Here is a 12,258-nt window from a genome sequence, read left to right as displayed (position 1 = left end):
TTATTTTTCTTAATTTTTAGATTCCTTTCCTTTGAAGGATTTCTATGCATTTTCCATCCTAACATTTTACGATTCCATAAGCCGGACATGGTGATGACCACCTGTAGCCCCAGCAATCTGGGTCCTGAGGCAGGAAGACTGTTTCAGCCCAGGAGTTTGAGGCAAACCTGGAGAAAATAGTCAGACCCCCATCTTGAATAAATAAAATTGTTTTAGAAAATCATTACAGTAATCAAAAAAATTATGATTCAAAAATATTAGTTATGCAGATATATTGTCTTCCACCCACCATTTTGGTTTGTGCAAATATTTTATAATCAAAAGAAATTTTCTAAGTATTTCCAGGCTTCACAGGTTCTCTCTCTCTCTCTCTCTCTCTCTCTCTCTCTCTTTGGCACCAGGGATTGAACCCAGGAGTGCTTAACCACTGAGCCACATCCCTATGGCCTGTTTATTTTTTATTTTGATGCAGGGTCTTGCTAGTTGCTTAGTGCCTTGTTAACATGCTGAGGATGACTTTGAACCCGTGTTCCTCCTGCCTCAGCCTCCCCAGCCACTGGGATTACAGGTGTGCGCCACTACACCTGTGTTCCTTGGGTATTCTGAGGGCAGCCAGGCCAGTGTTCCCCTTGATCTTCACATAAAGCGGCTTTCTTATCCCGTTAGGCCATGATCCATCTTTTGTATTTCTTTTATTTGAGCTTACATTAGGAGTGAGTATAAAGTGGTGGTGGAGATCTTGATTTTTCTTTCATCCAATAATTAGATTCTAAAAAAAAGAAAGAAATGCCAACTCTGGTATTTGAGTTATCACTAATGGGTCAACTATACATTAGTACATAATTTTAAAAATTAGGTTTGTTAGTATTCACTATGAGTGAAAAATCAAAACACTTGGTTTGTGACAAATTAGTAATTTTTAACTACTAAGCCAGAACCACGTTACAGAATGCTCTTGGCTCAACGAGGTAACCATCCCAATCAGCCCTTACCAACTTCTGCTTCATTTTTGGAATGCTAAAAGAATCATTTCTTTTAGAACCTAATGGAAATGGGAGTGGCCAAAACTACAGTTCAAGAAAAACCTTAGAAAGTAAATTCAATGAGATAAAATTATTTAATTAGGATGGATTTTGTTTTGTAAACTTAAAACCCTCCCAGTATGATTAATAACTTGTGTGTCCCTTAGGAATAACTGGAAGAACAAATTCTAATTATTTCATGGGTAAGGTATCAGTCCTAAACATATTCCTGAGACAGACTATGAAAGCTACAATTTTCCCCTTTTATTAGAAAACTACCAAAGTATAGCTAATATGCTTGCTTTTCCAAACATTTGGCATATACCCTCTGAACAAAGACTGGGAAATATAAAAAGGCAAATAAATTAAGATTAATAACTACTTTGGGAGCATACAAAAACTGACACTAGGGAAGAATAGTGTTACCTTAGATTAGGTAGAGTAAAGTGATGGGAGAAGAGGAGTCGGGGTATGGGATAGGTAAGATAGTAGAATGAAACAGACATTATTTCTGTCTATATGTGACTGCATGACCCATATGGTTCTGCAACATGTATGCTCAGAAAAATGAGAAATTATATCCCATCTATGCATGATATATCAAAATGCATAAATGCATTCTACTGTCATGTATAACTAATAAAAACAAAGAAAAAAATTTTTAAAAGGAGATTTTAAAAAAAATAAATTATAAAAAAACAAAATTTCATTTTGAAAGATAAATATCCTTATTGTATAGTCTTTGGAAATGTCCAGGACCAGTCATTAAAAAAAAAAAAAGTCACAGTGCAAAGGAAATCAAAGCAATAAGGTAATGTAGTAGATGACCAGAACAAAAGCAGCTAATTCTTGTGTTTTCCACCTCTAACAGGCAGGCTAATCAGTTGTAATTAAGAGGCAAAGTAGCAGTCTAATAAACAGCACTTGTCACCAGTTGTCATCTTAGTGATCGATTCACACCTCCATCACAATGACAGGGACCCCTCAAGTACTCTAATAACCTGACTCCTAGGAGCAGAGGAGGATTAGGAAATGGATAATGGACTGTTAAGGCTCTAATGAAGTGGAGGGGAAGAAGATGCAGTCTCTCAGCTGGGAGGCCAGGGCTGTGAGGGGGCTTGCAAGAGCAAACTTTAATTAAGGGATCTGTTCACTTTGGTCCCTTATTTTTGAGTAAAGTTAATTTAAGAGATTCAAGACTTGACTTCTGGTAGAGTTTCCTTCTTTTTTTTTCCATGTGGTCCTTCTTTTGAGATTCATAGAAAAATCTTTTTGGTCTGTTCTCACCCCAGGCTTTTTAATTAATGAGTTTATTTTATAAACCACATTTAGAAGCTGACTTTCATCATTTCAACTTCTCTCTCTTTTTTTTAGATATTACATAAATAAAAATTATATCAAGGGCTGTGGTTGTGGCTGAGTGGTGGAAGGCTTGCCTCTCACATGTGAGGCGCTGGGTTCGATCCTCAGTGCCACATAAAATAAATAAATAAAATAAAGGTATTGTGTCCATCTACAAATTAAAAGAAAAAGTATAAAAAATAAAGTGCCTCAGGAGAAGGCACACAAAGAAAACCAGAAAGCAATAACAATTTTAAGGAAACGTCAAAAATAGAGTAAAGATCAAATGTTCTTTTTTACCTGATAGCACCGTTTTGCATATGAACACAGAACAATAAAGAATGCAGTTATTTTTGAACTTAACATCATGATAAGAGGCCTTATATAAGTAGAAAGAAAATAGAAGCAGTTTTCTCAGGCAGTTTCTAGGCTCAGTCAAAGCAATGGTTAAATTCTTTGGCTAGTTTATAAAGATCATTCTTTTAATGACCAATATAAGTTCATTCTCTAATGTTTTAAGCAATTTGTTTCCCAACACTAGCAAGGTGAAAAAATGAATTAATATCACAGGCGCTGAATGTCTACTGCCTGAGCCAGGCAGAAAGCCAGATGGATGGCTTGAACCATTTTTCCTTGGTAACGTGGCAGAATGTGTGCCTGTTATTGAATCAGGCTGCTAGAAATGGGATCCATCACATAGCATGATCCTAGTCCAGGGAAGCACTTCACTGTTTTAACAATAAATACCATCATCTCCTCTGATTACATAGTCCAGTAGTTCATAATTCTACCACTTTCATTAATCTGAGGTGGTGCTCCTTCATGTATGTGTAATTATAACTTTATATTTTATCATTCTGGCAGAATACATTGTTGGTTTGATCTAAACACTGCGGCGGCAAATGTAAGCTCATTAACTCAGGATTTCTTGTTTGTTGTTCTAAACAAAAATACTTCATCACGGCCCTACTTTTAAAAACTTTACAATAGCTTATATCCAAAGAACGAGAAACACTTCCCAGCTTTCAAAAGTTTTAGAACACTAAGACTTTCTAATTCCACAGTATTTGGGAATAAAGATGTTAAAATATATGATTTTCCTTTCAAAGTCCATCTCTATTCTCCAAATGGAGATGACATGATGCTCTTCCATACACAGGAGTGATGCCTTATTTTTTCAACTCGGCTTCTCACTGAAGCATCTGGATAATAGTTGTCCATTTGAAATAGATTGAAGGCAGAGGATGACAGCCGTAGTATTTTGATTGTTTTTAAATTGAAACCAACTTTGGGAAAAAAAAAAAGTAAAGAATTAAGAACATTGCGATCTGTACTTCAGAAATCAAAAGTCATTAATTTCTATTATTCTCAAAAAATGTCAGTTTATCCAGTGGGGTGTGACAGGCCCTGTGTATCCATTATCTAGCCCATTAGGACTAATGAGACCTCATTTTTTTTTCTTTAAAATCAAATCCAAAGGCCAAGTGGTAGTGTTTTGATGAGCTCCTCTTTTTCACTTTGGTTGTTTTAAAATTCCTTCTGAGTAAGAATATTTCCTACCACCCAAGCATCTCTTTTATTCTTTTCTCCAGAACCCTGCGGAAGGAGTTTCAGACACAGATGATATTAAAAGAACAAGGTCAACATCTCACCTGCTTTCATTGATTTCTTTTGCTTTTGTACTCAACAGATTGTTGGCCTCACAATGGCTAACTTAGGGAACATGAGCCCCGCTTCCTCTTAAGATGTCTTGTTGTGAAATATTAGAATGGCAAAAGGCTAATCTATGCGTCCAAGAGCCAGGGAGGCACCGTTTCAACCCCTGTTTCACACCACACTAATCAATTCATTGGCTGAAAAAAAAAATAGGGAAAGAAAGAAGCCTGCCTGCCCCTGGTCCGTCCAGCTGCATCAGGCAGGGCCTAGAACATATGCCTGTCTGAAAGGGGAGGCGGGGGCAGAGGCTTCTCAGGAGAAGGCACACAAAGAAAGCCAATCTTCTCCACAAAGCATGGAATGACTTAAACACTCCATTGTATTAAATATGAATGAGTCTTCATTGTGGAGCCCAGTGTGTGGGGATCCGTGGGGTCCTCCCATTAGCCACATGATTAACCAGATTACACAGGAAGCCGCTAAGGTAAATAAGGCCGGCCTTCTGTCACTTCCTCCCCCAGGCCTGACCAACAAGGGGCCCCCGAGAGCTGGCCCCTTTGTAGTCAACTGGGTGGAAAGAAGAAATAACCATGAATGTCATGCTTGGTAATTAAAAAGAGACAGACAGAGAGAGAGAGAGAGAGAGAAAGAAAGTTATCTCCTGAGACCATCTATGAGAAACAGTGTGAAAACATCTTTCTGATCCACCAACTTGTCAGCATTGTTTCCTTTGACCACATAGGACTCATCCAACCCTCCCTAACAGGCTCCTGTCTTCCCTTTCATGGTCCAGGAGACAAAAAAGCCCACAAAACATGAATTAAAGCTGCCTGAGTCTGCTCATTAGGGGTGAGAATGGATCATTCCATGCCTACAAATCTGCCTGCCCGTTAACCCATCTCTCATCTCACTCCCCTTGGTCTGTGGCTCTTACCTCCACTTCCACACCCCTGCCCCTGCTTGTGAGCCGATAAACACCCATAGTTAATTGGTTTATGGAAATTGCACCAAAGTTACCATTCTCCTAGCAGCTTGAGCTTTGGGAAGAGGCAAGGAAATCAGAGCCATGCCGAATGGTACCAATGAGAGAAAAAAAAAAAAGTTTGTGTTATCTGAATTCTGACCCGGGTGGGATTCAAAGGTCTGATGTATGAAATACATTAGCGCATTGGGATAATATAAAAGTGAGAAGCTTTTCATGATTCTTATGTTTCAAGTGGTATCTTTCTGGAGATGAGTCATGATGTAAAGATAAATAAAAGCCTAGGTTTCTGCCAGTTCTTATTTATTTATTTATATTTTAAGTTTCAATTTAAAAAAAAAAGTAGTTACTGAAAATAGAACATTGGGGTAAATTCTAGTACAACTTAATAAAAGGTAAAGACTATTTTTGTCAACCTAAATATTTAAAATTAAGACATTTTAAGGAAGTTGGAAAACTAGTTATTCAATCTCTAACAAGCATATACCCACAGGCAAAACCTTATAAACACAATGTGAGAAGTAACAATTTCTTTGTAAATAGGACTATCATCTGCTTTAGAGTATTTTTCCCCCCATCGGCTTTAGAATATTGAAAATATGAAGATGATTAATTTTTCCCCAAATTTATTTATTGCTATTGATCTCTCTTAAAAAGTTTATAACAACTATGCTAGAGGTGAGTTCACATATGATTAGAAACCAAAAAAAAAAAAAAGAGGCTTTCATGCTTCTTTTCAGAGTAATAGAAAGCACACTAATAACTTGAAGAACTCTCTGGAGTTTTTGGAAAGTACACACTGAACCTTATCTATACTGATCTTAATTGTGAGGTATCATCTCTCCGTTTCTACCATGCTCTTCTCCCTAATCACAAAATTACAGTGTAGAGGGAAAAACAGCCCCAAATGATGACAGCAAAATTCTACTTTGGGAAAGAATTGCTAATACGGTAACAATTCAGGCAAAAGTCCAACTAGCAGTATCTGAAAGAAATCAGCCAATTAAATGTGAAATAATAGAATTTCTGTTATTATTTGAGCAAGTCTTTATCATTTGTTTGTTTGTTTCCCATTTCTTCTCCCCCTGTCTGTTCTATGTGCAAAATATTCTGCTCAGAGCAAGGTATGTCAGGCATTAAAAAATACAGGTTCCATTTTGAGGGGGACTCAGTCTCTAAGGGGCAGAAACCATTTTCAACAAGAAACTTTCCTGGATTACTTAAAATTCAATTTATTTTCATTAAAAACCATTATCTACCTTTGAAAATAAACATGTATAAACTATCTATTTAACTCATTTTTTTTTTCTCATCAAAGAAAGACCATCACAGTTTAAATTCTTTGGGGTTCAAGACCATTCAGAATGTCAGCCACTGTCGTCTTCTGATAGGTCACTATGTGGTAGATGGTGTGGCCTTAGAAGGATTTTTAAAAATATTTTTTATTAGTATATTATAATTATATAAAACATTGGGGTTTGTTTTGATATAATCATACAAGGATGGAATAGAATTTTCTCCTCTTCAATCTCCGTTTCTTTTCCATTCTCTCTCTCCCATCCTCCCCCCATTCTTCTTCCTCTGCTCTATTGATCTTTATTCTGTGTGTGTGTGTGTGTGTGTGTGTGTACACACACACACTCTTAATCAGTATATATATAGATATGTATTTAATTAACACTTTATAGGTATACATTAAGGTGAAATTCACCATGGCCTATTCATTTATGGACATAGCACAATTTGGTCAATTTAATTCCACCCTTCAATTCTCTTCCTCTGCTCCATTGATTTCCCTTCTATTTTCATGAGAGTCCCAGCCCCTATCCTTTTTTTCTTATTTTGGTCTAGATGAGAGAAAACATTTGACCCTTGACTTTTTGAATCTGGCTTATTTCACTTAGTATAATGTAGGTCTCCAGTTTCATTTAGTTTTTGTGTTTTGTTGTTGTTGTTTGTTTGTTTGTTTAGTACCAGGAATTGAACCCAGGGGTGCTACCACTGAGCCACATCCCCAACTCTATTTATTTATTTATTTATTTAATTTTATTTTCGGACAGGGTCTCACTAAGGTGCCTAGGGCCTTGCTTAGTTGCTGAGGCTGGCTTTGTGCTTGTGATCCTCCTGCCTCAGCCCCCCAAGTCACTAGGATTACAGGCATGTGCCACCATGCTCAGTTCCAGTTCCATTTATTTACTAAAAAATGCCATAATTTTATTCTTCTTTATGACTGAGTAAAGCTCCGTTCTTCTCTTAACAGGCACCTGGGCTGGTTCTCTTGCTCCACACCCGCTTACCCAGTTTCCCAACAACACTGTGGAGTGTCCTTCCAACTTGACATGACAGTTTTGTTGGAGGCAAGCTCCTGCACCAGTGATAGCTACGGTCTGTGACTGTGAGTTGTAAATGACATCTTGTACATTGCTCAGCTCTTTTGTTTTTTAAGCTACCATGCTCTTTTATGATTTTCTTTCTCATATGGTTTAGCTTGCATTAACGTCATTCTAATGTTGAGAATATTTTTGGTTTGATATTATTTTTTTTGCATGGTATTTATACCTCCCTTTCCGCTTGTTAGTGAATAGATGTATTCTTGCCAGTTTTCTCAACATGGGAGGCTACTCAGGGGTTCTTTTTTTTTCCCCCCAACTCTTGCTAGAGCAGAATCTAACATCAGAATAACTCTGGAATGGAGGCCCAGAAAAAAAAAATCTTTTCTTTTCAGAATAAAGGAGGAAAATAGAATATCAAAAGTCTCAGTCTGTTGTCAGTGGATTTTCTCTAAAGTTGTGATTTTTTTTTTTTTTACCTTGTCTTTGGGATCTATTGTTCCTGGAAGGCTACTTAAGTGATGAATGATTCTAGTCACCATCTCTCCATCACTGTATGAGAAAGAGGTGAAAATCTCTTTCTTGGTTTGTGCAGAGCTGCTTTAAATAAGGTTTGAATAATAAATGAGATGTTTTCAATCTCAAATTTCATGTGTTCTTTTGGATATGCAGAAATAAAAAAAATGCAATGATAAACTATGATATTTCTATATGTTGTTCATATTTAATACACTTTTGAATTTCCAGTTATATCACCAGTGGCATAAAAATTCATGTGTTATTAAAACATTTGTCAGTCCTTATGGAACCTTTCATTTTCCACGTTTCTGAACACTTGTTTTATTTATTTATAGTTAGGATTCATTCACGTAATTTATCAGGTAAGGAACTCTGCTTTTAAATTGCCTTAATTTCTTTTTAGTAAACAATGGCAAACACATTTTTATTAAGCAAATGAGGTTAAAGATTTGAAGTTATAACATAATGATGTTAGCCAGGTGGGTTATATTGCCCCAACTCTGTAAGGCTATTCTGTTCAGATGATAAACTGGCTTTTCTCTGGGGTAAGAGTGTGACCCTTGTGTGTGAAGGACTTAGTTCTCTTTTAGAAGGTTAATGCAGAAGAAGTGGATCTGAACCTTGGTTTTTGAAGAAGCGATCATGGTACATGAGAGGTTTACTTGAGAAAATGGGCAGTGCCTCGCTACATTCTCTGGGATTTAGTGTGAAGTTCACAGTCTCTGAATTTCTAATAGAATGAGGGCTGTAAAGTAATCACTGCATCTTTGTGGTAGTATTTAAATTCAGAATCTATTTTTCCAATTCTGTAATAGCTAAAACCATCAGGTAAACCAATAAAGGAATTTAACAGAAAATTTTAAAAGCTTACACCTACATCTAACTGCTGAATAGATAGTTTTTCCTGACATAAGTTGTTTACCACCATTTAAGTAAGTATTGGAGTTTTCTTTGATTTGACTTGAATATTCAAACTAAGAGAAGAAGCTTTAAGTATAACAATTACTTTCTTGGAAACTATATATATATATATTTTTTTTTCCAAACAAAATATATATTTTCTTTGAAAGACAGTTACTAGCCAACATGCTGGCATCTGAATGTACCTAGCTATCATCTAAGAACATTTTTTTTACTAGAGTTAGCATTTATTCCATTATCTTTCCCTAATCATTTTTTGTCCCATAATTATAATATATAAGTGCACAATAACAGCATAATGTTAACCCAAAGCAAAACAAAACAAAAATATGCTGATTTCCATGCTAATCATTATATTTATTTTCATGCTTAAAAATATTTCTGCTGCTCCTTGACAAATTGAACACACAGTTTTAAGTATTCCAATTGTGGAATCGATACAATATTATATTCAGTTCTGTTCACGTAATATAAATTACATCATGTGTAGTTACACAGACTTTAAGTTAACGTCTTAGATTTTCTTTAATATTTGAATATAGAAATGCTGTTGTTTGCAGAATGTTCAATGATTATACATTGAATTTATTTTAAACTGCTGTTCCTAATTCCAATACTCCTGTGGTAAATATCTTGTAAAGATAGCTTTTTATTTCTGAGGGATTATTTTTCCAGAAAAGTCACAGGAATTGAATTGAAATGTATTCCTGGGTACAGTAAGAAGACCCTCAGTATTACATAGCAAACATCTGTCCATGAAAGATTAATTGAATGTGCCTTTTTAAATTTTGCATCATTTAATAAACTCTTTAGTAACTTTTTACATTCTGTTTCAACTTTCTGTAAATTCAAGAAAGGCTGTAAAAAAATTTAAAATTAATATTACTGCACTGTTTTTTTGAAAAGTTGAAAACAGTTGTGGAGCAGAGGGTCCTTTGGCTAGTTTGCTAGCACTAATAAGAACCAGAAGCAAACAAGGAGGTGTACATCCTTCATTATTCCACTAAACTTTCCATGTCCAGATGCAGATCCTGCTGCAGGCTTCACAATCATTTGCAAAGAAAAGAAAATTGCATAGTACTATCACAAAGCAGAGTACAGAAAAAGCGTAGTTTGGAATGCTAGACTGTGTGTTTTTTTTATTATTATTGTTGTTGTATACAACCATAGATATGAAAAATTGTGCTCTATATGTGTAATATGAATTGTAATGCGTTCTACTGTAACAAATTGGAATAAAAAATAATTAATTTTAAAAAGTCATTGAGCTTTACATTTAAGATTTGTCTGCATATATCTGCACATATGTTTTATTTTAGTAAAAACTTTACTTAAAAAGGCAAAATAATCCTGTGCACCTCCTTACCCCCAGGTTTCTTCCCATCCCAGAAAAAGATTCTTCAGTGGATAGTTGGTGCTACTGTGGCTGTAAGCTATGATGCTACCTGCATTTCTGTGTCAATGATTGTCACTGGCAGGAAACAAACTATAAATAAAAAAACAGTTGAATTCTCCTTTAATAGTCATACAGAAGGACATCCTAAATTATATATTCTCTCTTTATAAAATTTTCAGGTTTTTCTCGCCTAAACAGGTATATTCTAATTTCATCATAAGATAATATAGGGGAGACTATAAAGGGTATTTTTCTTATTTTTCCAAATAAAATGTTTGTGCCCAAAATTAATTTTTACATGTTTAACTCATCTGTCTGATATCAATGGATTGCTTTTCAAAGTTAAATTATTCTGAATTCTCACAAATGTATTATCTAGAAACACCTGTCTTTTAATTTAAAAAATACTGTTTTTAAGAGCTCTACACAGCACTCAAAATGGGAAATGGGAATTTTTAAATGTGTGTAAGAAAATAACGTAATCTCTTTCTCTTTACATAGGTACCAATATTCCTTGGCATAAACCTTGCATTTAAAAAATATATATAAGAAGTCATATTTGCAATTTCCAAAATTTGATTTAAAAAACACACAAATATAGAAATGCTAATGCAAATGTTCTTAAAAGCAAGAAACAGAAACAAAAGTCTGATTATTTTATAAGCTTTGTGTTTAAATGAAACAAACAGAAATATTATGTTGAGGATATTTTCACAGCTGGAAAAAGCGCTGAAATTTAAATGTTTAATGTAATGGTTATAAAAATCATCCTTAAACCACTTCAACACTGCCAAGGCAAATGGTTTTTCAAAATTGTACTGTACTGTGGTTTAGCAAATCTGATGTGAACTTCCAAGATGGAATACCTTCTCTGCTGTTCCTATCTCTGTGGTTGTGGTGAGTGTTGAAGCCTTCTCAACCTTCAGTGTTGCAGGCTTAAAAGAAGAGGGATGTCCTTCCTGTCTGCCGTATGCAATCTTCACAGGAAAACGTTCCCTTAGTGGAAGGCAGTGCACCTTTCAATGGTCTCTCTTACTAGTGGTCTTCCTGCTCTAAGACTAATATGTAACCCCAAGACTCTAACTAGACATAGAAAGTCCTCAAATTGCTGTTTCAGAATCTCTTCTCAAGTACAGTAGAATTTTCAGGCACCAGAAAGTATGCCAACCCCCTCTCCCTTCCTGAAGTCACTGAAGGCATTACTAAACATGCCTAGGTGTTTTACCTCCTGAGCTCAGAGGCCTGTCTATCATTGCCAGCTCATCGTTGTTGTCAACACCAATGGGTTTCGTCCCTCCGCTGCCCCTCCCAACTTTTGGTGCTAGAGCTTTCTACTCCATATTTTTCGAACCCTCTGAAAAGGCTGTTTATTTTTTCTTCTGCTGGGGAATGGAGGAGATAGGGGCGAAGTGGGCAGGGAAGCTGAGTGATGTCCTGGAGCGTGGAAACTTGGTGCCCAGGTGTGATGTTGAGAGGTGATGGGACACTTCAGAGTTAAGGTCTGTCTTGTATGTTTAGGAGGTTTCTGTTCTTTCTCAAATATTAAATTTACCTAACTGCATGTTCTGAATATGCTTTGATTCTGCCATGAGATCTGGTTATGCCATCTGCAGGGTAACTCCTGGAAGTCGTATTACCCTCTCTGTGCTATGTGCATTAACAGGATTACAGGGCCATTGGGTGCTTGCTCCTCTAACTCTCCCTGTCTGTGAGGTCCTAAAAGAGAACATTGGCTCTCCCCACCTTCCTGTCTCCAGTGTCTTTCAAGATGCCTGTCACAGTGGGAGTATTTGATGTCTGTTAAATAGTCAAGCTCTGTTAAATGTTAAATGAGTATTTTGATCATTTAATTTTCATACAATTACATTTGAAAAAAAAAATGGATTCTTCAGTTACATAAGTCTCCTGCTTGAATCACTAGCCTGAAAATGGAGATTGTGATTCATGGCCCAATCGCCTGACTCATGCTTATGTTCAAGTAGCATCCTGTTAGAGCTTGTTTTCTGCTTTATGATCTTTCTATTTCTTACCAATGTCTTTTTTCATAATCAATATCAAGGAGTTGGGTTTTCTCAGGGTCTTACCTGAAAT

This window comes from Marmota marmota, unplaced genomic scaffold (assembly GCF_001458135.2).
Source record: "Marmota marmota marmota unplaced genomic scaffold, marMar, whole genome shotgun sequence".
Lineage (NCBI taxonomy): Eukaryota > Metazoa > Chordata > Mammalia > Rodentia > Sciuridae > Marmota > Marmota marmota.
Note: the sequence above shows the minus strand (reverse complement) of the source record.